Genomic DNA, 23,264 nt, shown 5'->3' on the forward strand with positions numbered 1-23,264 from the left:
GGGGTGGTAAGGGGCGGGATATGATGTAGCCTGCTTGTAGACACCTAACAGAAGTTACTGAGTTGCCTTTAGCTGGGGTTGGAGTGAGTGCTGTGGCTAAGGACCAGATTCAGTCTCTGGTCTTTTTTTGTGTGGCCTGCAGGTAAGAGTGATTTTATATTTTAAAGAGCTTAGAGAAATGAAGAATATGAAATCCAGACCTAACTGACCTACAACACTTAAAAATATTATATGTGACTCATTATGAAAAAGGTTTGGTGATCTCTGGTTTCTATTATGGTAATCCTTTTAAGACACAAGTACCTTAGGTCTGAGCCAAAAGGGTTTATCTGAAATATCAAAAGGCTTTTATCACATAATTTATGTAAACTATATCCCATGGCATGGTACTGAAGGACACTGTTACAGCAAAAAGACACTGGGGCAGTAATGGAATATATGCATTATGCCTTTTACTTCTTTTTTGCGTATAGGTTATTTATCTCACCTAGAAAATAAGTTCCTCATTGGCCAGGATTTTAGTCCATTTTGTTCATACTATAGTCCTAGCACTAGAACAATGCTTAATTATATGCCAGGGGTCCTCTAAATAACTGTGGGATGAAGGAAAGGCAGGAAATACTATAGCATGAAAAAGTGCTTACTTTTAATATGTGTACCATATTTTGCTAAGGAATACTTGTAGTGAAACTTTTCAAGCGATTTTTAAGCAACTTTTTAAGTTATTTGAGAAGTCCTTCAGTTGATTGGTTTCTGACAGCTAACTTAGAAAATGGTCTCTTTGGAAAAGGAATAAGCATTTTTTTTTTAAACCAGCTCCCCTTTTGTAGTTAGAATGTTGTTTCTTTCTATATTAAATCTTCTCTAGGAAATTGTACATTTTTCTACTCTACTACCAAATTTGTCAGACTTTCTAAAATGACAAGCCTTTTTGTTTTCCTTAATCTTTAATGAAATCTTTTCATCTATTAATTCTGTTGAACTACTTGGAATTATTTGCTTTTCTCTTTTTTTTATACAGTGGGATATGCTAAACTCTCTAGGATTAGTTTATTTAACTGGGAGTTTATTATTAAGTGTTTTATAATGCCTTTAACTTAGAATGCACCTCAATTCATGTCTTTTATTTGGTTGACTCATAGGAAAAATGACATGTTAAGTTGAAATATGAATAGTTATGTTTTTATCTTCGTTCAACATTGTTAGGCAAAATATAGAATTCTCAATGCAATTCTATAGGATTTTACATAAAATTTTCATTATATGTTATAATTTTCATTTATATGTTAAAGAACATGAAATTATTGGTTTTAAATTGCCATAGGTTTAGATATGCCTTTATTTTTTATTTTTTAAGGTTTATTTATTTGTGAATACAGAACTGGGGTACAGGCCAGAGGCCAAGGGGCGATGAGAGGCTTCACCAGAGACAGAGTGGGGAGCAGAACAGGCACATCAGTGAAGTATACTGCTGAGGGGAGCAGTGGACAGGTCAGGAGAGGTCTGCTGCGCCATGTGGATCACCTCTGGGGCAGGCGGGAATGGAACTTATTTAGAAGTGGCTTTAGCTTCTGAGTGCTGTGCTTTAACTGGCTGCGCCACCAGGGAGGGCCCTATACATTTATGCTTTAACTTCACCCTTCTGGGGTGAAGTTTCTGGGGAAAATAATGGAAAGGGAATAAGAAAAAATGTTTCCTGCCATTTCTGACTCTTATATGGAATACTTTTCCGCTTTCTCAAACTTACCAAATGTACTTAAAAGTTGTAAGTCAAGTTTCATCAGTGTGGGGAAGTTAATTAGATTTTTAAATCCATTAGTGTACATCAGAGATTTCCCAATGATAAAATATAATTTAAAGGTATTAATCTATTATGGGAAATACTACTTAAAAATTCATTTTGGAGGGGTCTTCACTAATATATGTCTTCATTGCTGTAAGAACTTAATCATCACAAATATGCCAACAGTTGATAAATTCAATTGCTCTTTTTTGTGATAATGAAAGAATCAGAAATTGTGGGATATAATAATCTAATTCAAATTCTTACTGTTTTGTTTCTATTTACTGTTATGAAGTCATTTTGTAAATTTCAACTTCCATTATTATTTAAGTAGATCAGTATTTTGTTTTAAAAGAAACTCCTATACTTAACATGGCAGAAAGATACAGGAATTTTCTTTTTGTTTATTAAGGAGAAATATAATTATATCTGTCGTCAAAGTATAAGTAATGAGGTTTAACAAAGTCTACAGTAGAGGGAAATTTATGGATTTATTATTATAAAGAAATCTATATAACTTAAAAGTAATCTCACTATATATAACTATACAGATACTGTATGGTTACTGCAGCTTCTCCTAAATCTAGTTATATGTTGACCAGTTTTTTTTTTTTTTTAAAGATTTTATTTATTTATTCACATAGAGCTGGGGTACAGGCCAGAGATGCGGAGGGTGAGAGGATTCACCAGAGACAGAGTAGGGAGCAAAACAGGCAGATCAACGAAATATACTGCTGAGGGGAGCAGCGGACGGGTCAGGAGAGGTCTGCCACGCCATGTGGTCACCTCCGGGGCAGGTGGGAATCGAACTCATGTGGAAGTGGCTTTAGCTTCTTAGTGCTGTGCTTTAACCCGCTGAGCCACCAGGGAGGGCCAATGTTGACCAGTTTTTAGAAAGGCAACTACTTCAGTGAATAGTGTATCTCTGTTATAAAGTTCCTCCACAGTTTAAAATTAGTTCTCTATAATCTTTCTCACTTAACATTTTGCAGTGGGAACGATAGCCTCTAAATGACTGATCTTTCTCTGTGAAGGTTTCATCACTTATTTTTCAGTAATGCCTAGCTATATAAAGGATTGTGGACTGAGAATAAAGGGATTGGACTGAGAATAAAGGGTTAATGTTATCAAGTATTGTTTTAATATATAGAAAAAATGCTGGCTTTCCTGATTTTTATAAAGTTTGAGGGAAATGAACTTTTTAAAGTGTAAGAACAACAAAATAAAGAAACAGGGGTGTGAGTTCTTGAAGAGTTGAGCCAGAGTGAAATACCATACTGTAGTTTGGCTCAGAAACAAGAGGCATGTGCCAGTAAGGCATGGGCCTGTCAGATTTCCTGCAGCAGAGCCCAGGGGTTTATTAGCCAAGATTAGTAATTCCAGCTGATAAGAAAAAGTGGATGGGCCCAGGTAATAAATGATTCACGCTCAGCTTATTTGGAGAAAACGCAGAAACTGATGTCCAGAGTAGTGTGGCGAAGGTTGGACTTGGATTTAAAGCAGTGACCTTAATGTGGACGCATGTTGTTTCTCAAGGGTGAACACCTGAAACCATAGAATGTTACAATGCAGGGTTACTTCAATTTTAAAAAGATAGGGCAGGGAGCAGTAGAAAGGTGGAGTAGGGAATATGCAAATTGTTCAGGAATAAAAGCACAGAAGGAATGGAAGGAATTGTTCTAGTTCTTAGAATGTGTGCCACGCTGACTGAATAGCCTAAGACTTCTTATGATTTGGCTCGGTTGTAATTGGTGACACCAAATTCTTTCATAGCCTAAGAAATGTTCAATTTGGGTGTTTCAGTTGATGGCAGTGGGTAACTTGGTGTGGTGGTAGAACCTGTAAGTATCAGAAAAGAGAACTTAAAAGGAGTTTTGGAGGAAAAATTTTTTCTTCATTTTAATCTGCTTAGACCCAAGTAAATGGTGATTTTTATATTGACTAGTATGAGTCTTCTAACTTTATACCTCTTTTTCAAGCAGAGTTTTTGACACTTCTATATTTGCTGGATTGCCAGATAAGTTTTAAAATAGCTTGTTGATTTAAAAATTTTAAAACAGACCTAAAAAATGTTTGATTGGCATTACCTTGAATCTACATGTTATTCTGGGGTGAAATACTGAGTTTGTTAGTATCATACATGTTTTCTTTTACTCAGGTCCTTTTCCTTGAGTTTTTGGTTCTCAGGTCTTGCTCTTATTTTGTTAAGTTCATTCCAAGTATTTTAGTGTCTTTTGATATCATTCTAAGTGATGTTATTTTAAATTTCAATTTTCCAGTTATTCTTTGCTGACATACAGAAATAAAACTGTCTCTTGTATTTTGACCATGTAAAACTGAAATATTGCTAAACAAAGGAATTGTTGTTTTGCTTTTTTGACTCCTTAGGAGATTCTACATAACTAATTGAACAATCTACTTGCAAATAAAGATAACTCATCACTTTTCCTTTCGACCTGCTTTCCTTTCATTTATTTTGTGTCTTTTTGCTCTTGTTTGGATCTACAATACAATATTGAATATAAGTGGTAAGGTGGACATCCTTACTGTGACTTTAAAAGGGAAAGCATTCAATCTTTCACAATGAAAAGAAGGATGATAGCAGCAGGGTTCCTTTTACTGCTCTATTGATTTTCTCATTTATGCAAATGAGGATATCCTCTTTTATTCCTGATTTGTTTAAGTTTTTTTTAATCATCCATAGCTGTTGAATATTGTCCTTTAAAACATCTATATGTTTACCTGAGCCTATTTTTAAAAATTATTTAAATATGTTGAATTTCATTGATTGATTACATCAATTTTCCATTCCTGAGCTAAAACTCCCCTATATTTAATGTATTGAAGAATTATACTTTACTAAAATTTTATTAAGGGTTCTTTCCATTCATTGACTTGTTATTTTATTTACTTACTCCTGTCTTTTTGGTTTTGATGTCAGTTCAATGCTAACCTCATAAAATGGGTTAGAAAATGTTTCTTCCTTTATTTTATGAGGTGGTTTTAGGATTGTCATTACTTTTACCTTAAAGGATCATCCAGTGAATGCAACTGGACCTGGAGTTTTCTTTCTTTCTTTTTTTTTTTAAGATTGATTTATTTATGCACACAGAACTGGGGTACAGGCCAGAGGTGTGGAGGTAGTAGGAGGATTCATCAGAGACAGAGTGGGGAGCAGAACAGGAAACCAATGAAGTACACTGCTGAGGGAAGCAGCTGGTGGTCAGGAGAGGTCTGCCTCGCCATGCCGAAGTGGCTGCTCATAGCTTCATAGGACTGTACTTTAACCTGTTGTGCCACCAGAGAGGGCCCTGGACCTGGAGTTTTCTTTACGGAAGTGTTTTATAATTGCCAATTACATATTTTGGCCATTCTAATAGGTATATAGTGGCATCTCATTGTTGCTTTAAGTTGCATTTCCCTAATGACATTTAATGTGAAGCATCTTTTCATATGCTTATTGGCCGCCTGTATTAATCACCATCGAAGATGTGTCTGTGTCAGTTAAGGTGTTTTATTTTACCTGTTCACTAAATGTTTTCAGTTTTCTTTGGTATATACCTCAGAATGAGTAGCCAAATCACATGGAAAGTCCTTATTTATGTACTTGAGAAACTGCCCTTTTTCAAAGTTATCCCACTATTTTATATACCTGCATACAATGTATGAAGATTTTGTATCTATATTCATATGCAATAATGTTCTATAGGCATTTTTTCCCCTTTTCATGTTTTATCTGGTTTTGGCATCAAGATAATACTAGAGAGTAGGTAAAGTGATCACTATTTTTTAAGTTGGTAAATAATTGGTATGAATTATTCCTAAAAGTTTTGTGATATAGTAAATTAGCCTTACAATTTTTGAGACAGAAAGAATTTATCCCTACACTAATATCATTAAAACCAGTGCCACTCCCCACTGTCTCAGTATCCCCACATCATAGGAAACATGAACGGTGTCTTCCCAGAGCCAGATTTTTTTTTTCAACCTTAAAGCACTTGTCAAAATGAAGAGGTTCACTGTTAGCCAGGAAGCAAGAGGTTCTCGTCACCAAGAAAATTTCTAGTTATTACTGTGCTTAGCCCAGCTTTTGTCAGTGCATCCTTGGCCCACATGATGTGGCCAAGGAGAAAGGACTATGACCAGCCTGAGTCAGGTGGCTGCACTGTGTTCTCATGAAAAAAGGGAGGAAACCCTTATGATAGATTAAAAAAAATAGTTGTCATCCAATAGCTTTTGAAGAAGAAATTTCGGTAGTTGCTGTAGGTTCTACATGGTTACTAAACAAGCACAATTGTGCTTTCACTTTGGATAGAATCTAGAAAAATACGATGAATGATAACCTGTTTCCTTCTCCTCCTTCATGTTTCTAAGGGCATCACTGTGAGTCTTAGAAAAAGGCTTTTTGCTTAACATTGGTAGAATATTCATAGGTACAGAGTAGCATTATTGACTCAACAAATGTTTAGTTGTGTTTTTTCTTTTTTTTTTTTTAAAGATTTATTTATTTATTCATATAGAACTGGGGGTACAAGGCAGAGGTGTAGGGGCGGTGAGAGACTTCACCAGAGACAAATCGGGGAGCAGAACAGGCAGACTGACAATGTAAACTGCTGAGGGGAGCAGTGAGGAAGACAGGAGAGATCTGCCAAGCCATGTGGATCACCTCCAGGGCAGGAATCAAACTTGTACTGAAGCAGCTGTGATTTGCTTATTAAAGTGCTGCATCCTAACCTGTTGCACCACCAGAGAGGGTCCTAGTCATGTTTTTTCAACTCTGTTATTTGGCTTACAAACAATAAGAAGCTAATTATAAACTTTACCAATAGTTTGTAGATGGCATCTATTAACAAGAGCTATATACACACATTTACTTTTAGTGAGAATAGAGTGCCTTGCTGTTCAGTTCCAGTTAGACTGAGATGATGATAATGAATGAGTGACCTGGTAAAATATTTACCAGTGTGCAGTCTCCAGAAGATTTTATTATTTTTCCATTTAGTCAACATACTTTATTAAGTAAGTGGATTTTTTTTGGTGCCAGATGCTGAAATACAGGGTAGAATAAATTAGGGCATTTATTGCTCCCATGGGATTAAGAAGAGACATTAAACAAGTAACACACAAATAAGTAATAGTTCAACATTCTAATCATTTTTAATTGATGACTGAACAGGAAAAAAAGGACCATAATCAGGAAGATTTATTTAGACTTATGCTTGGAAAAAAATCTCTTTAAACAAAGTCAATTTTAGCTGATAGCTGAAATATGAAGAGGATTGTATAGGGAAGAAAGCATTCCAGGTAGGGGAGACCCCTGAAAATATAAAGAATGGAGGCCAGTGGGGAGTGTTACTGGAGGTGAGGGTGGACAGAGTTAATAACCAAATCATGTTGAGTTTTATTGATTGTGGTAAAGATTTTTAGTTTATATTTTTAAGTCAGTGAAAGAATTTTTTGGAGAAAATGATATGACCTCTTTTACATTTTAGATCATTACTGGGCTGTTCTATGTGGACTGGGTTGCAGTAAGACTCAGTTGTGAGTCTTGTGCATCAGTGCAGAAAGACATCATGATAGCTTAGACTAGAATGGTGACACTTGGAATGAAGAGATAGAAAGACTTGGGATACAGTTTTGGAGTGGAAATGAGTCTCTTCTTGGTTATGGGCAACAGAAAATGCCTTGCTAATTTAACAAAGGATGGTATTTTTTAGAAGACTCTCAGGGTTGCTGGGAAGGCTGGTGAACCAAGATAGAAAGTAGACAAGAGGGTGGGCAACCAGAAAGAGTTATATTTGTTCATCTTACAGAATCAGTGCCTGTAATTGTACTTTGAGCTTCTGAAATGAGAGCTGTTTCTACATACAAGAAGCAAATCTAATTTTTGGGCATTAAAAAAATCTACAGATCTCCATTATAAAATGGTCTCATAATTCCCCACTTTATAAATGACTTAGAAATGTTAACTGATCGTTCAAGAAGATACATTTAGCAAATGGCAAACTTAAGACTAAGCTAGGTTTCTAAGCGCAAGTGAATTTTCTTCCTTCTTATCAGCACACATGCTTATTGAGAACATTAATTTATGTATTGTCATTTACAACTGTGATACCTTAATATATACGGATCATTAACAGTATTGGTTCAGGCTCTTTAAAAAATAAAATAAAAAAACTGGGCTCTCCCTGGTGGCAGAACAGGTTAAAGTACAGCACTGCAAGCTAGCTGCAGCCACTTCAGCTCTGGTTCGAACCCCAGCCAGGGAGGTGACTCACATGGAACAGCAGACCTCACCTGACTTTCTAGCTGCTCTCCTCAGCAGTGTACTTTGTCACTCTGCCTGTTCTGCTCCCCACTCTGTCTCTAGTGACTACTCTCACTGCTTCTGCACCCCTGGTCTGTACCCCAGTTCTATATGTATAAATAAATAAATCTTTTTTAAAAAGCCCTCAATAGTTTGACAAATATTATTAGAAAACCTAGATCATTAAAACATGGCATTTGCTATTCTCTTTTTGCCAGAAATTGTTTTTGGATGTACACTGATGCTTTAATTGGTTGGATTTCACCCAAAGAGCAATTATAATTTTATTATATAAAGTAGTAACTGCCTTCTAATTATAACTCTAGAGCTAAAGAAACCTATTAGCAAACCAGTTGTAACAGGAAAAAATATATATATTTGGCCAAAAATATTCCTAGACCTAACAGCAGTTTATTAGAATACTCCAGATTGTTAGTTTGGTATTCGGGAAAAAATGAACCATATGGTACTGTTTGTTTTACAGGGTTTTAAAATTTAGTGATGTCATATTTATCACTTGCTGCATAAAATGAAATCATCTTCTTTTAGGATGTGATTCTGGGAATTATATAGCATAAAAGAACTTAAAAAACTGATCAACACTGAATTCAAAGTTAGGAAATGACCTCGACTATCAGCAGAACCTGTGTGTACAAAAGAAACTTGTGAACTAATTTGGCTGCCGTTTTTCATAGTGTTGTCTACAATTTTTGCTTTGTTTTTCATCTTCTGTATATCATTTATGGAAGAGTTTCATATATTACATTTGGAGATAAGTTGGAGATAAGACAAAAGTGGTATAATTATTTTTCAATCTCCACAAGTCTAGCAGCTTCTGTATAAAAGTTTAATGTTCAATGCATTAAAAACGTTTCATGTCACAACTACTGTTAATCAGTATGAAACTATAGGGAAGAGGGAAGGAAGTTTACAGTATCAATGTAAGCTACTTTATTGAATATTTTCTTTTCAAAAAAACATTTCAGGAGAAGGTAAATGTACCCACCAATAATGGAAAAATATATTAATACTATGTAATTTATGGCCTCGTTAATAACTGAAACAAAAGCAGCTATAAAGACAAGGAAACCTTCCATCCATTTCCATCATTTTAGTACTTGTCAGGTTAGCAAGTAGCTCTTGTTCCTGTTTTCTTGCTAAAATGTTTGCTAAAATGTTGCCAATATGGGGTCCTCCCTGGTGGCACAGCAGGTTAAAGCACAGCACAGAGAAGCTTAAGCCACTTCCTCATGAGTTCTATCCCATCCTGCCCGGGAGGAGATCCACATGGCGTGGCAGACCTCTCCTGACCCGCCCACTGCTCCCCTCAGCAGTGTACTTCATTGATCTGCCTGTTCTGCTCCCCACTCTGTCTCTGGTGAACCCTCTCACCCTCCACATCTCTGGTCTGTACCCCAGTTCTGTATGAATAAATAAATAAATCTTTAAAAAAAAATGTTGCCAAAATGATCTTTCTACAGCATAAGATTGATATAATCACACAAATAGAGCAATGTTAGCAACCAGTATGTTGACCTGATGACTTAGTGAAACACAGTGTGCCATCAGTACACAATCAAGCCACAGCCCTTTGGGGATTTAGTTTCTAAAGGCAACAAATAACTCAAGATGAAGTGGAAAAAGGACAAATTATTCTTTACAGTATCTTCAATCTACTTGTGAGATCAGAACCCACCACAAAACATTTAAAAGAGACAATTCTCTCCCTTCTTACTATTGAGCAACATTTCATTGAAAGAAATAGTAGGATTTTTGTTTGTTGTTTTTATTTATTTAATTGTTTATTTATATTTAAAGATTTATTTATGCATACAAGAACTGGGGGGTAGGCCAGAGGTGTGGGGAATGAGCGGAGTTCATCAGAGATAGAGAGAGAGGACAGCAGAACAGGCAAATCTATTGAAATACACAGCCAAAGGGAGCAGTGGGCCAGACAGAGATGTGTGCTGTGCCATGTGGGTCAGCTCCCAGGCCAGGAATTGAACTCATGCTGACAGTAGCTTACAGTAGCTTGATAGTGCTCTCTTTAACCCCTGCACCACCAGGGAGACCTTGTTTGTTGTTGTTAAAATAGCTCTTCTTACCAAGTGCCTATAGTTGAATTTCTGCTCTAAGTACCCAGATGCTTCACTGTCCTAATAGTCTACGGAAATGTGAAGGAAGTTGAGAAGGTAAGATAGAGAATCTTCTTAAGCTGTCAGTTCTCTTCCCTGTACTAACACTGATAACGTTAATTGATGTTATCCTTATGTTCTTCATAATAATTTAAGAAAGCTTTTGTTTTGTGATGTAAATTTGGCTCAAATTTCATGTTACTGTTTTTTAAAGAAAACTACTTGCTTCTTACTTGTGCTGACCTTAAACGTGACACTTAAAATTCATTGAGTCCCAATAATTGTGTTTTATATCTCTATTATAAACATATTGGTACCATTTTAGAATGTGCCACCTCTTTAGTATGGCACTGTGATTTCAAATTTAGTTATTAATAGTAGTTTTCAGAATAATTAATGTCAGCTGGCTGTTAATGAAGATATGTTCTTTGGATCAATTGGATAGTTAGGAAATAAAATATTAAATATGGCATTCAGGCATTTGCAGGCATCCCTTCCAAAGAGTTCCAGATAATTAATAAAGGCCCTTCTGTGTAAATCATTTCTGAAATCAAAATGTAGAAAACTTAATAACCAAGACCTCAGACAGTCTAACTGCACGTACTTTGTTGCACAGTTTAGGTTAATGAGGATGTCCCCAAGTATTTGAGTGCCGTGATTTTATTTTTGTGGTATCTGTACCACAGGTTACCTCTGCAGAATTGGTTTACTTTTAGATTTTATGCAATATCTATTTTCCCCCTCTCTATATCTACCCCAAATTTAAATAATTGGGTAGCAAAAATAATGACATTACTATTCTCTCCCACTCTACACTTCCTTGCCAAGGTTGGTTCTTCTCCTTTTATTATGGAAGGAAATACAGTAATTAAAGAAGATATTAGTCAGTTATTTTAAATTAAAGAAGACATTGGTGAAATAGATATTTTTAAAAGATTTATTTATTTATGCATACTGGAGTACAGGCCAGAGGTGCAAGGGCAGTGAGAGGACTCACCATAGTCAGAGTGGGGAACAGAATAGGCACATTGAGAAGTCCACTGCTGAGGGGAGCAGCGGGCAAAACAGGAGAGGTCTGCCGCGCCATGTGGATCACCTCTGGGGCAGGGATTAAACTCGCGCAGAAACTGCCATGGCCTGCAGTGCTAGGCTTTACTTGTTGTGCCACCATGGAGGGCCCTGGTCAAATATTTAAATTATCATAATGCTTGAACTGTGCAATAGAAATTTAATGTAAGCTACATACATAATTTTAAAATTTCTATTACTTCCATTAAAATATGAAAAAGAAACAGGTGAAGATAATTTTAATACTGTATGTTAGGCAACCTGGCATATTCCAAGTATCATTATTTCATATAACCATATAAAAAGCTATTAATAAGATGTTGTATATTCTTCTTTACACACTAAGTCTTCAAAAGTCTAGTGTATAGTTTACTTACTGCATATGTCAGGTTGGACTGGACCAAAATTAAAAGTGATCAACACCACCTGTGGTTAGTGAGGACTGGATGCATAAACTGGGCAGTGCCCCAGTTCTGGATGCATAAACTGGATAGTACAGCTTTAGAGGAAAACTTTGGTTAGTTAAACATGTCAGCCCAGATTGTCATGTGAAAAACACATGAAGAAAGTGCCTCACTGACACTAACAGTGGTGGAATAGTCGCTCCGTGGTAATATCTCTCAGAGGCTGGGTGGGGAGGAGGAAAGGGTGGAGTAATGAGACACTGCAGCATATGTGGGCCAAGGGATATTTAGTTGGGAAAATTTGCAGCCCAACTCCCACATGTCTGCTAAGGGGAGGATGACTCCCAGGCATGAATAACCAATGTTTGGTACAATTATAGTTATTATCAATATGTTTATATTCCATCTAAGTGAGAGAGAGTTAAAATTGTTGTATCAGCAGTTCTGCTTCTTTGAAAACACACCAGCAGTTTAGTTATTATCAGATACCCTGGCCTATCCTCAGTGTTAGCCATTAGAGAGCCATTCTAAGGTACCAGGTCAGCTTGGATCTGGGTTACCAAAGTGTGCTTTGGCTCATGCTTTTTATTATAGTAGCAAAATAGTTATTACAAGTACAGCAAAGGCATCAATTTGTTTTTAGTGACTTCCAGGTACAACAGGTTTACTTAGTTATTGGCTAAAACTTACTGATTTGTCTTTTAAATATTAACTTATTTTTGCCTTTCTCCTACAACTAGAGTTCAAGTGGGGAGGTGTTAAGAGATAAATCTGGAGAATTAGGCTTCCTGTGGAATCCCTTTGGAATTTGATTTTTATCTCTCAGGTTATGGAGAAAACTATTCAAATGATACCTTAACTTGACATTTCAGAAAAGTCACCTGGTGTGCTATGGAGGATGTGAGGTCAGGAGAAATTGTATAGTTTTTACACTGAAGAATAGTTAAGAGGCAGATGCAGAAATCTAAGAAGAATAGTTATGAAAGCTTAAACCAGGACAAAAGCATCAGGGAAGAGGGCTATCTGTTCAATAGATTACACTGTACAGAACACGGAAGCATATAAGCATATTGGAGTTAATGAGGAGAAAGGGTGCCCAGGATGGTTCTAGAAACTGGCTACCTTGTTAGAGAAAGTGGTTCATGATACTATTTGTTTTTTTAAAAAAAGCAAGTAGCTAAGGAGTAATACAAAAGAAAATAGGTGTGGTAGAGGGAAATAAGGGGTTTGGGTTTAGACATGTTAAATCTAAGTTGCCTTTAGCAAATAAAACTAACAAAGATTTGTATACCTTGAACAAAAGTCAAGTGCACGATAAATATATTTATAAAGAACAATGCATAGATTAACTTAGTCAATTCATAATGTAATAAAGTGCACTTAAAGTGTGTGCTATTTTAGGATATTGTTTTAAAGTAAATACAATCTCTTTTCATCTTGATTTTCATGTATTGGCTTTTCTGGAGTTTAACTTTACTGGACAGCTCAATTTGTAAATAATGAAAAGATTTTGGTTGCTCTCCTCCACTGAGGATTTGTTTCAACTCGATTTGGCAAACATTCACTTCATCAATGGAACACATGAATCCAGCTTTACTAAATCAACCCCCCAAATAGCATTCAGTCACAAGATGGATGTGCCTAATTTTGTTGCACCTTGCCAAACTTAACATTTCAGAAGGTCATCTACTCTTTTCTATATCCCATGAATATGTTTTGCTGCCATGTAATGAAAAAGAAAACAGTGTGGTTTTCATTCCATAGAGTGTGAGATTTTATCAAGTCATAGTGGAAATGAACGTTTTTGTTCCTTAGGGTTGATTAGGCCAAGATAGCTACTCTTTAATATTAATTGGATGTGACCAGATATTGCCACATTCTCCAAAGGTCACTGAGTAATACAAGAAATTGAATCATAAATACTGATAATTGTGAACTTTTTTGGAGAATTGTGTTGTGTAATTATAGTTGGTAAATGGATCAATCATGTGGTTTTCAAAATCTCACCTCAGGCCTTTGTGTGTGCAGGGTGACTTCACAAAGACTGAACAGATAGTGTAAATGTTAAAGTGCCAGGTAGCTGTACTACATTTATAAGGAGGCTGAGCATGGGGGGCAGGACATTGAGCCTGTGTGGTAGCTCTTTTTTATTTTTTTAAGTTTTATTTATTTATGCATAGAGAACCTGGGTACAGGCCAGAGCCACAGGGATGGTGAGAGGATTCAACAGAGACAGAGTTGGGAGCAAAGCAGACAGATTGATGAAGTACACTGCTGAGGGGAGCATGTGGGTCACCTCCAGGGCTGAGGATCGAACTCCTGCTGCCGTGGCTGTGGATAGCTTCATAATATTAAGCTTCAACTGGTTGTGCCACTAGGGAAAAGCCCCTGTGTGGTAGCTCTTTACGTTATTGGGAGCCATTACTCCCATTGCATTTTTTTTTTTTAAGAATTATGCTTTTCCATGTTTTATTTTGGGTGGCTAGCAGGTTTCTCTTTTGATTTATTCCTAACAAACAATGCAGACATGTTTTCTACATACACATAGTTAGTGGTGTAATTTGAAAATTATATATCCTATTTGGCTTCAGAGGAAAGGGAATAAAAACCTTCCAAAAACAGAAATTATAAAACACTATTTTTCTGCACCTATAGGTAAAACTTTATTGTCCAGAGATGTCTGTTACTTCTTTATTTCCTAGACTCTGTGTAATTTAATCTTATTAGTTCTTATGTCTGCATAAAGAAAAACCATCCATTTTCTTTCTTTACCTACATGGCTGGAAGTGAAAGAGGGTGTTTTTTGTGAAACGTGTCAGGTGTCTACCTGTAGGCACTGTGATGGAGCTGATTGTGGTGGTCTGTGTGTTATGCCAGTGTCAGGCTGTATCTCCCAGAGCAAAACTAAGCATGAGCATCTTGAAAATCATCTGGCCCATTCATTTTATTTGAAAGATGGGTAAACCAGTCTTGAAAGAAAAGCTAAGGGTTTAGTTTGAATAATGGACTTAAACATTTTGTAAAAGCTGAGTTTTCAGATTTTGCCACATTTTCATTTGTGAGGCAGCACTTAAAATTCATCGAGCAAGACTTTACTTGCTGATGCACCACTAATATTCCTCCTTGTTTGAGAGGAAGAGATGCTGCTTTCTGCCCTATCCTATGAAACTCACCACCTGCTTCACCAGGCTGGAATGTGGTATTTTTCCACTGTGGTGTGCACTTGTTTTTTCAGTGAGAACACAGCAATGCTGTTTGAAGGCAACAGTGGTGTTGGCAAAGGATCAAAGGTGGGAGACAATAGCAGGTGGCAGCTTCAGGGGTGATCCTGCAATGAGGGTGGGTGATCGTTGCTGTGTGCTGAGCGCAGGAGCTGAGTGAGAATCCTAGAACAAGGCAGGAAAGGAAGCGCCAAAGACAGACAGTATTACATAAATTCTGCTAATTCTAGGGGTGGGGAAAGATCTCTGTAACTGGAGTCAGAGTGGCAATCCGTCTTTTTGGAAAATAGCTGGAGCACCTATCTCTGTATTCTTATCATCCCTATAAATAAAAATTTAAAAATTAAAAGAGGCATTTTTCCCCAAAAAATCACTAAGAAGGGAAATACCTAATAATTCTACAATTAGAAATATGGTATCTAGTTTTAATGTTCATTCCTTGATTCTTAGGGGCTTTATTGCTCTTAGATGATTGACATTACTACCAAGCAATGCTCCTTGTGTTCTTTAAGAAGAGATGTTAGACCAAAACTGGGTCCCTCATGATTCCACCGAACTCCCACCTCTTGAGTGGGTGGTGGTGCCAGATTGTGACTCACAAATGCAGTGCAGTATTTTATCAGGGAATGGGGATTTCCTTGTTCTAATTCATACTCCACGACACTCAGAACAGCAACATCTAAAGCCAGAAGTGTTAGAGAAAACATGGATGAGTTCTTACAAGGCGGTAATTCTGTTACTGAAACTTCCACAACAGGCACTGGCCTGTTGATGAAGGGTCAAGTTTTACATATTTAAAAGTCTTTGCCTTCTTTGATGGTAAGATACTCAGTGTGTACAGTTTGGCCCTGGTTTTTTTTCTAGTTACATCCCAGCAGGCATTTTAAAAGCAAGAGCTATAAAGCTGAGTGGTCACTGATAGAATATCTGTTATGGTGGTCAGAGATAAGAAATTATTTTTAAAAAATCAAGTGGTATGGTACAACCTCTACAAAACCATGATGAAGTTTTCAGCCTGACATCTTTTGTTTTGTATAGTTTCTACATTTTTGATGTGAGGATAACTTTTATGAAATCATGGTGATAGGTTTTTAGTTTTTGATTTGTGGATAACATAAAAGCTACCAACCTCAGAACTGGTTTCCAATTACTTTTAATACTTGGGGAGTAGTGTCTTAGAATTCCAATGCCTTAAACTAAAGGAAAAACTGCCCCCTAAAAAATAGGAGACATATTATTTTACTCTATCTATGGCATACCTTTGGAAAAAAAACTAATATTTTATAAACTATTTTTATAGATGTTTTAGACAAATGGACTAGTTAAGCTCTTAAGATCCGTTTCCAGCATGAACCTCAAAAAATAGCAAGCCTCTTGATTAACTATTGACTTATCTCAGGAAAAGTCAGCATTTACCTTAGGGTTCAGGACTATAATTCAGCTGTATAATATATACAACTCAAGTTTAAAATTATTTATAATTTAACTGAAAGCTTCAGCATAATATATTATTTTAATGATTCCTTCCCAATTTATTATATGCATTATTAGGTAACCTCCACAGTGAAGGATGTTAATAGTAATTTGTAGGTTTTCTTTCTTTTCTAAATATCACTTTTTCAAAGAAATGAATGGTTAAACTATTTAATGGAAACAGATTTTATAGTAGTCAAAATCATTTCACTACCAAGTCCTGCTTTATCCACAGAGGCATGTGGAAAGTGTAGGGGGTAGTTTTGTCTGTGCAAAATAGTCCCACAGAATGAATAATGCCCCTGTTCCAAATGCCAGTACACCTTCATTTAGAAATATTGGTTAATTTCATATTTATCTTAAAACATAGAATAACTGCTTATTTGTTTATTACATTAACTGAGCAAATTTTGTTTATCAGTATCATTATCAATACTGAAGGTAAACTGTAACTTGATCTCAAATGAGCCTCACTGTGAATCAGAACACTGTCGAATATAGTCGTTTGAAGCACTTCATTTTATTTTTTAGCTCAACATAATGTAAAAGTGTATTTCCCATGTTCCAGCCAATCCTGGATATATTTGGCTGATAGTTTGAAGAAATAAAATCTTCCTGCAGCCTTCAGTTATTAAAATAGAACTAACCACCCACTCATTTTATTACATTCTGTGGAATGTTTTTGAATGACAGTCTAAGTATTTTAATTGCTCTCCAGCTGATTTATAACCCCTTGTTTTATGTTTCACATTTTATATCTCAAAATTACAAGTTACAGTGCCATTTTTATACTGTGCCGTTAAACAGAGCTAACAGCATTTTAAAAAAGGGAAATGGCAAGTTCCATTCAGAAACCCAAGGGTCATCATTTGCATTGTCTCTACATGTTGGAGTGCCAGTATTTGTTACCTGCCTCTGCCTCTGCTGAGGATTTCTGCTGCTGTCCATATAAAGTGTGTGTGTGTGTATGTGTGTGTGTGTGTGTGTGTGTGTTGAGGGGAAAGACTCCTCCCATATATGTGGCATCTGTATCCACAAAATAAGCCACCCTTCTCCTGTTTTGAGTGCAGACTTACCCAGTTTCACGTGCTCCTCTGCACTTGGATCTCTTACGAAGCTTGCTGTGGCTCTTGACTTCTGTTTTCATAAACTTACATGAAGAAGTTCTTTGGAACTCTCCGACTAAGCAGGGAAGTTTATTCTGGAGTTTTCCTCCAACTTCAAGTATTTTACCCATTCATCATTTTATACATTTACCACCTATGATTCACTTATTCAAATGGTGATGGCATATTCACTTGTTTGTACACTGGCCCAGCATTGTGGATAGCCAAATTCAAGCAGAAATCGAAGCAGAATCTGTCATTCACTCTGCATTTGTTTGCAGAGACCCTGGAACTTTCACCACTTGCTCTCCTTCATCCTGGACTTCGTTTCTGGTGGCAATGCTTTCTCCCAAGGAATAAGTGAGACATGGTGGGAAATTAAAATAATTTTTTTAAGGTAGCAGTGTGATATCTTGCTGCCTCAGAGAGGTAATTTGTCACCTGCAGAGTAGTTCTATATTAAGTTGTCTTTTTTATGGGCCTTTTCCTAGAAAGATTTTTGAAATGTCAAGTTACAAGATGAACTTCAATTTTCATTGAGAGACAACTTGATCTAGTATTTTTCTTACATAATTATCATTAAAATCAAACTCTGGATGATTACTATATGGGTATATTTGTTCATACAACAAATAGCATTGGAGAAACTCAAACTCCTGCTCTTAAATTACTTGATTCTAAAGGAACAGATTAGCTAAGGCAACAAAATCAAAACTCATCAAAACAATATTAAGATTTCTTTAGTAGTAATACTTTTTCCTTCTGTCTCATCTACTTGAACTTTCATTGGTTAGACCCTCTCATTTTTGCAGTTGTGTTACCTCTCAGTTTTCTCCAATTTTTGTCAACTTTGTTATTATTTCTGTCAGGTAGAGATTTCAGATATTGTCTATGTAATGATCCCTACCTAGTTCAACACTTATTATGATGCCTTTTGCCATGTAATTTAAAATTCATTTCTTTGTTTATATTGGATGCCACCCAATCATTTAACAAGTAGGAACAAATCACTTGTCCTTCTTACACAAATCAAGAGGTGACATTGCATTGTCTTGGATAATTAGTTGCTTTCTCTCTGCCAAATCAAATCAAATCAAATCACTCTCCTCAGTTTCATCCTGGCACATTGAAAGCAACTGATAAAAACAATGAGTAAAAATGCCTGAATTTATTTTGCCATTCTGATTGTTAACAGTTCCTTTTTTGTTTTTTGTACTTTTCTCCTAGCCATATATTTGTGAGTTTTTTTGTTTATTATTACAGTGCTGTACACAGTCATTTTAAATAATTTGTAAATAGAGGTAAACAGACAAAATAGCTCAAGAAGCACCCATAAACTAGTCATTTGGTGATAACTATTTTTAACACCTTGCTGTATTTTATTCAACTCATTCCTTTATATTTGCTTATATATAAATTGTAATTATTTCAAATAATATTTTCATATACCACAAATATTTGAGCTTTAAATATATGTTAAAAGTATATTACTGACATGTTTTTGAATATTAAACTTTAAGGTCATAATTTTAATGGATGAATAATATACACTATATGTATGTCTTATTTTTGTTCAGCCACTATCATAGTGAATAATTTGGCTGTCTTCATTTATTTATTATTACAGATAGTACTGTAGTTAACTGAATTATTATCTGCAGTATTTCTGCCATATAACAGATTACTCCAAAGCTACTGTTTTAAAACAACACAAATGTGTTTCTGTGGTTCTGGAACATGGGCATGGCTTAGCTGATTCCTCTGCTTATGTATCTACAATTAAGTTACCAGTGTTGGGTCTCATTTGAAAGCAAAATCACAGACAGAAGCACTTCCGAGCTCATGTGATCGTCATAGAATTCCCTTCCTTGACACCATTGGTTCTTAACTGAAGAGGGTTCTCAGGTCCTTGCTAACTTGCTAGTTTGCTTTAGCAAAGCCATCAAGAGGAATCCTTTCTTGCTCCTGATGTGTTAAAAGGATCTCCTACATTTACTATGCTGGGGAGAGTGTTGCAGCAAGACAGAATCACAAACCTGCATAACCTAATCATCACCACCTTTTCACATTCTGGTTTTTAGGAACAAGTCACTAGGCCAGCCCACGCACAAGGGATTTCACAGGGATGTGAATACTAGGAGGAAGAACCATTGGAAGTCATGTGAGAGTAGACCATCTGTCAACTTCCTTGTAGCTAAATCCTGTACACATTCTTACATATTATCATTGAGAAACCTGGGAAAAAATATTCCTGATTAATTGTGATACATACTTTTAGGAGCATTTTAATGCCTGTTGCCAAATTGATTTGGAACAAAGCATCAATCTCTAAATTCTTAATCTAAGAAGTGGAAATGAGATCACCTTGAATTTCCTCCCTTGATTTTCATGGTGTGCAACTTCGTAGTATTCCTTTCAGTCACTTCTCATTACTCTTCTTTCTACCCCCACATAAACATGCCCCAGAGCTCTGCCTTCTGTTGCTTAGCTCTTCTCATTCAGCATGTGTTTCAAGGCTGACATGTGCTATACCTTAAGTTAGCTAACCTGCTGTCCAGGGCAGCCATCCCTCTGCGAGCTGATTCCCCAGCAAGAGTCTAGCCTGATCCGTCTCCTGAGTTCCACTTCCAGTGTTCCAGCCACATACAAATATGTTCAACATGGATGTCCTGAAAACAGCTCACAGTAAAACTGCCCAACTAAACATTTCTCCTCCCCACAAAACCCATTCCCATCCTAGCAGTCCCTTGCTCCAATGCCACCACCAGTCTTTCAGCCAAGATAACAGTACATGGGGAACAGGTTGATCAGCAGGAGCATCAATAGAATCTTCCTGCACAGAGTAAGAAATTTCTGAGCTTGGCTAGAGTCCACTTGAAGTAGGGAGAAGGTGGTCAGTCAGCCATGTTCTACAAAGAATCAGAGTCCTCTCATAAGACTCCCTACCCCCAGATTGGGATTCAGCAATCACCTAAGAAGACCCCCTGCTGAGACTTCAAGACTCTAGGCATGTCCTGCACCTACAACATTTGCTCCTCTGATAATTTATAACCTGGGCCCTGCATTGACCACCTGCTCTAGCTGCTTTAGCATCTCTTTTCAGGACAGACTGCTATGAATTTGTCTTCTACAGTGCCAGAGGCAGGGACTGTCTATCTACTGAAACACTTCGCCTCACTCATATTCTCCTCTCAGAGTGGGAGTGTATGCAAAAGCACCTCATGAGTTATCCTCTTCCACCCAAACGTACTTGTTGGGTTGAACATAGAGAATATTCTTTCACAGGTCATATTTACATTTTAATTCCATTTTACCTAACTGAGTTGGTCAGAGCAGTCAATGAGCTGTAAGATCTCACGCATTTACTAAAGCAACTCTACTTCAACTTGTAATCTTTTCCCATAGTAGCCACGTTGCCCTCCCATCCCCAGCCTCACACTGCATCTCAAGGTATTGTGTAGCCTCTCTCTCCTTATTAATTCTCCCCACCCTCTGCACCATGCATGGTCCTTTCTAGTTGTCTGCAGCTCCTTCAGTGTTTCCTCTTCTCATTTTGCCCCACCCCTTTTTCTATTGTACCCACAGGACCTTCTAATAACATTCGTTTGGTGTCTTCAGGGGTTTTTATTTTTGCTCCAGTGTGCCTCCACTCAACCTGGACCTCTTTATTTTACCTGGGGTTCTCTACCTGTCTTTTCACTCCTTGCCTGGCTTCTGTCTTGGCACTGGCCCTGGTCCATTAGGACTCCAGCACACTGGGCTGTTTCTGGGATCTTGTCACCTGCTCATCTCCTTTCCCATAGGTCTGCGTTTCTTCCCATTATTTAAAAGGTCTATAAACTGACCCCATCTATGTGTGTTATATGAATGTGATTTTTATTTCCTGCAACTTCCTAACATACTATCTCCAGTGCTGATCACTGTCTTTTACCCTTTGTCATCCCTTCCTCCATCTCTCATGTATTTTTCCCTTCTAGACTATTCACCTTTTAGCTGTGGACTTGTATCCTGCCCAGTGTCCAGCTCAAAGTTCATTCCCTTTCATCCTAGTCCAGGGAATCTCAACCCTAACTGTACATTAGAATCTCCTGAGGGAATTTTTGAATAATATTTACCAGGGTCCAATCCTGGAGCAAATAAAGCCTTAAGTCTTGGGTGGGATTCTGCATCTTTGCTTTTTCTCAGTTTCCCCAGGTGAAACTGATCCTCATCGGACAGTGGAAGTAGCATCTTGCAACTGATGAAATGCTCTGGTAGTGCTAAGGCATTTATAATCATTTCCATGCTGATTTTTTTCCCCATCTAATTTGCTTGTTCTCTGACCAGATGCTCAAGTGCATACACATTAGAAAGTCCCTTGACTGACAAGTCACTTGATTTTAACATACAAGTAATATGTCCATGAAGATTTACTCTTCCTCTGCCTACTTCTTGACAAGGCATTACTATCAAGCAGAGACAAAAGCATAAACTTGGAATAGTGGCAGAAGCTTTGAGGACATTCATCAGTCTGTGTAATTGTTAAAACAAATTATATGAGTTTTCTGTTATTTATGATCTTTGTAGTATTTGTGATGTTTGTCACCTATAACAATCAGTTTGACTTACCCATTACAATACCTTGCTTAAATGTATCGCATGTTCTTTCTCTGCTGGTGTGGAAGTTAAATATGGAACTGCAGTCGGACATAATAATCAGTGGCTGGCTCCTTCACCATCAGACCTGACAACCACACTGAGTCCCTCCTGTTATGGTAATTTCCCAAAGAAATCAGATAACACTCAGAGAGGTGGAGAGAGAGATTTACTTGTCACACAGGTGGGCCCTGAATTACAGAAATGGTAAGGTTTTATACAGGTTGTATAAGGAATCTTGTCATCCCATCCATCATAGCATAAGTCTTTATTGTTTGGGAAGGGAGTTACTGTAGCCAGAGCTACTACTGTGGGCAAGCAGTATACTGCAGGAACTTTCTGCTCCAGCAAGCAGCAGAATCCAAGCAACAGACTCCCCCAAGCAGCCGGCCTGGGAAAGTAGTAGAATCTAAGCAGACTTAGGAAACATCCTGCTTCATTTTCCCCCTTTTGGTATTCCTACAAGGTGCTAAGGAATATCAATGTAAGGACTCATAGGAAGTATTAGGAATGGAGGTTAAGAGCTTATATACTATCTAACATTTGGAGCTGTCCCACCAAGAGGGACTCTTCCAGTTATTTTTTCAAACCAGAAGTCTATCCTGGATTTTATTGATAGATTCATGAATAACACCTGATTCGTTGGCATAGAAACAACAGATTTCATCCAGACATAGGCAGAGGCCATTGTGGGTGGCCACGAGCAGGTCTAATCCCCTATGGTTTTGATTCTGGAGGTCATTTAAAGACTGGGCCATATTACTTAGGTCTCAGTCGACTTGTTGGGAGAGGACTGTGAACTTGTTTTGTGCCAACCCAAGATCTGCTGTCCCCAAGCCTATCCCAGAAGAAATATCAGGCACCACAGTGGAATGGCCAGTGGGATACATTTTTGAATAATGGTTAGGACCAGTATGTGAGAATTCGATAGCTTGTTCATCTAACAGAAGTTTGAAGTCAGGGATGAGTAAGGTGAGGACACAAAGACTCACATCAGGTGGAATTACACATCTATAGCTATCAAGAAGTGGCCCTCAGTTTGCTAACTAAAGTATTTTATTAGTGTTTTGCTCTGGTGATGTAGTCATGTACAATTAGTTGTGTGATAGAATCAATTGTATGATCTGATAAG

At 37.1% G+C, this 23,264-nt stretch overlaps 1 protein-coding gene across 1 annotated transcript in view; it reads left to right on the forward strand.

Moving 5' to 3' along the window:
• ZNF704 (zinc finger protein 704) overlaps nt 1-23,264 on the forward strand; it is a 130,644-nt gene that overhangs the window by 496 nt on the left and 106,884 nt on the right. The gene's annotated exons all lie outside the window — the stretch shown is intronic.

The sequence above is a fragment of the Condylura cristata genome, unplaced genomic scaffold (genome assembly GCF_000260355.1).
Source record: "Condylura cristata isolate star-nosed mole 26May11 unplaced genomic scaffold, ConCri1.0 scaffold00009, whole genome shotgun sequence".
In the NCBI taxonomy this organism is placed as follows: domain Eukaryota; kingdom Metazoa; phylum Chordata; class Mammalia; order Eulipotyphla; family Talpidae; genus Condylura; species Condylura cristata.